Source organism: Alexandromys fortis, unplaced genomic scaffold, assembly GCF_014885135.2.
Source record: "Alexandromys fortis isolate MF-2015 unplaced genomic scaffold, M_Fortis_MF-2015_v1.1 scaffold_6, whole genome shotgun sequence".
NCBI classification, from domain to species: domain Eukaryota; kingdom Metazoa; phylum Chordata; class Mammalia; order Rodentia; family Cricetidae; genus Alexandromys; species Alexandromys fortis.
In genome coordinates, this window is record NW_026067902.1 from 6895358 (window position 1) to 6898525 (window position 3168).

The 3168-nt window shown below is 50.3% G+C and overlaps 1 pseudogene; it reads left to right on the plus strand.

Moving 5' to 3' along the window:
• The first annotated feature begins 1826 nt into the window (after window positions 1-1826).
• LOC126494758 (ubiquitin-conjugating enzyme E2 S-like) lies at window positions 1827-2931 on the plus strand (annotated as a pseudogene).
• Window positions 2932-3168: the final 237 nt, after the last annotated feature.

The following is a 3168-nucleotide window of genomic DNA, read 5'->3' on the forward strand; positions in this document are numbered from 1 at the left end:
CAGTGAGTGTTCTGCTATGACCAAAATCAAGAGGTCCTGATGACTTTCCCTTCTGAGAAAGACCTAAGGCTAGCCACATTCTTCCTCACTATGTAATATACCAGCCTATAAGCTCCAATTCCCTCCAACCTTAAACTCAAAATGGCTTTCATAAAGAAAACTGTTTTTGTTGTTTGAGAATAGGGTGTGTTTCCTAGGCTAGCCTCAAAGTCATGATCCTCCTGCCTCAGCCTACTGAGTGCTGGGGTTACAGACATGTGTCACCTCATCTGGTTTATAGACAAAACTGTTAGTGTGTGCTTAGTTTAATCTGAAGGTGGAACAGACTGTGGCATAGTTTAGTGGTGCATGTGCTTAGCATGTTTGAGACTCTAGGTTCCATCCTCAGTACCAAATGAAAGCAAATTGCCTTGAGTTGGGTGATAACAAGACTTGATGAACCACAAGCATGCACAGTTAGACTGTGCCCACTGTCCAGATGAACTCAAGCATGTAGAGATAGACTGTGCCCACTGTCCAGATGAACTCAAGCATGTAGAGATAGACTGTGCCCACTGTCCAGATGAACTCAAGCGTGTGCTCTTTCTTAGTTGTGATACATTATAAATAATACATCACCACCCCGAGCTGTGGGCTTCCAAGTTTAAGGCTTGTATTTCTTTTAAAGTATTTAGTTTTTAATCCTGGGGCGAGGTGTAATGTGTGCGCATGTGAGTGTAGCTGCCTGGATTCGGGTCCTCTGGAAGAGCACTCTGTGAGTGTAGGCGCTGGATTCGTGTCTCCAGAAGAGCACTCTGTGAGTGTAGGCGCTGGATTCGTGTCTCTGGAAGAGTGTTATGCACTTCTGACCACGGAGCCATCTCTCTGAGCCCCCCCAGAAGTTGTATTTATAATAAATTTCCTGAGGCTACTGACTATTGGCAAATTACTTTTTAAAACCATCAGTATTTTTCTTAGCTTATCTTTTATTTATTTGTTTGTTTGGTTTTGTTTTCTGAAACAGGGTTTCTTTGTGTGGCCCCGGCTGTCCTGGAACTCTATGCAGACAGTATTTTTCTTAGTTTATGATGACAGCTGTCTCCCCTTCTTAATTAAGTGGCTCTCAAATGTTACGAGCCCCCGGAGAGCTTGTTCAAACGGATCTGTAGCCAAGGACAGTGTCCAATGCCTGTCATCTCGACTTCTGGGAGGTGGAAACAGGACAGTCAGTCATTCAAGGCTGGATGAACCTTGGCAACATAGAAATTTCAAGGCCAACCTTGGAGTTCTGTTTGGTGTCCTGTCAACTTGACCCAATCTAGGGTCATCTGGGAAGAGGGCACCTCAGCTGAGAAAAGGCTTTCACCAGATTGGCCTGTATTTTCTTGATTAATGATTGATGTGGGAGGGCCCAGCCTGCTTAGTGTAGTAGTACCAACTCTGGAAAGGTTGTCCTGGGTCTAGCATCTGCCTCCTCAGATGCTTGGTGGCCTTGGCAGGACCAGCTCTGGGACAGACTGTGGCAACCGAGTGGCAGCGAGGGGCTCAGTGAGCTAGCCTGGGTCACTGAACTTATGGCCCACTCAGACTGCAGAAACATGCGGGCAGTGCCTCTCCTTCCAGGCTCTCTGTGGTGACACAGCTGTGCCCTTGCCACCATACTCTATAAACAACACAGCCAAAACACCACAGGGTGAGAATTTTAGGAACCGGGAAACTGTGGAAAGAAAATGTTTTTGGCCGAGGACCGATGCCTCCCCATCAGCAGCATCGTGCTAATAGCTGCTCTCCCCAGCCGTGCACGCGAGGCCCAAGAGCAAAGGCCAGGAGCTAGGGATTTGAGGACCATGGCTGACAGCAAGTCAGAACTGTCCCTGCTTTTGCACATGGGCCTGCCTGGGCTCCTGGCTCCTGCCACGTTATCTCTCAATCCGGAGCAGCTTGGTGAGGCGTCACTGTCCTATCTAAGACAATTAGAGAATACACTGTTTCTTTCTAGGTCGTCCTAGATCAAGCAGAAGCATCTGGCCTTTTGTGCCAACCAGGTCTTCGGGCCAAGTTTTACGGATGGCTGGAGGGTAGGTGACGTCTTGCTCACTGACCTGAGGGGGAGATTACCGCTCATTATACTTTCAGGGCTGTGAGAAAGACATTCCTACAAGCCCAGTGGGGTAGGCCTTCCCTGCTCATTGACAGCGTGGGTGTGTTTTTATGGCGTTTTCCTGGATTAATTGACTCTTTGACGGGATGGAATAAAATCTGACAGAGCTAGCCCATGCAGCCAAGCAGGAGTAACCTATCGAGTGTTTTTTGGCCGGAGTAGAAGGTAGTGATGAGTGGAGGTGGGCCGGGGGGACCTTCCTGGGGCTACAGCAGACAGCAGTTGGAACCCCACCTCTGCCGGAGGTCAGAGGAGTACAGGAACTCCGGCTAGAGAATCTGCCTTCTCACAGCCGCCACCAGGTGTACAAGGAGGAGGTGACACTGACTTCCGACCCACCTGGTGGTGGTAAGGTCTTCCCCAGAGAGGAGGTCCTTACCGACATTCAGGTCACCATTCAGGGCTCTGAGGAGAATCCCTGTGCCTGAGGTCTGTTCAGTATGAAGCTCCTACACGGCAAAGGCTTTCCTGCCTCCCCACCCAAGGCTACTGTCTAAGACCTTCCAGCCAAATGTGGGTGCCAGGGGGTGAGATCCGTGCCAACGTGTTTAAGAGGAACTGGATGGCTGAGGTGGGCATCGGATATGTGCCGCTGACCGAGTGCCTACTGGGACATCCTAACCCAGAGTCGGCACTCAGGAAGGTGGGCGCTGCGTGGAGAACTACGAAGAGTAGGTTGCCAGTGGTCTACCCAGTACGCAAGCAGTACCAGCAGCTGGAGGGCTGGGGCTACCTGGGACCTCAGCATGGCTAGAGCCTCTCCCACTGACCTTATGACCCCAGTGGTCTAGGAAAAGCCAAAGATCCCATGGCAGCATGCAGGCTCAGGCCAGCAAGATAATTAAGCAGTCAAGAAAATGTCAGACAGGAGGCCGGCACTGCGGAGACTAGTGGGCTCTCCTTCCTTCCTTCCTTCCTTCCTTCCTTCCTTCCTTCCTTCCTTCCTTCTGTTCTGTCCCCTCCCACGGTGTCTAAATTATTTAATTTGCAGCAGGGTGGGAGAGGAGGAGCACCCGAACCTGGATTTG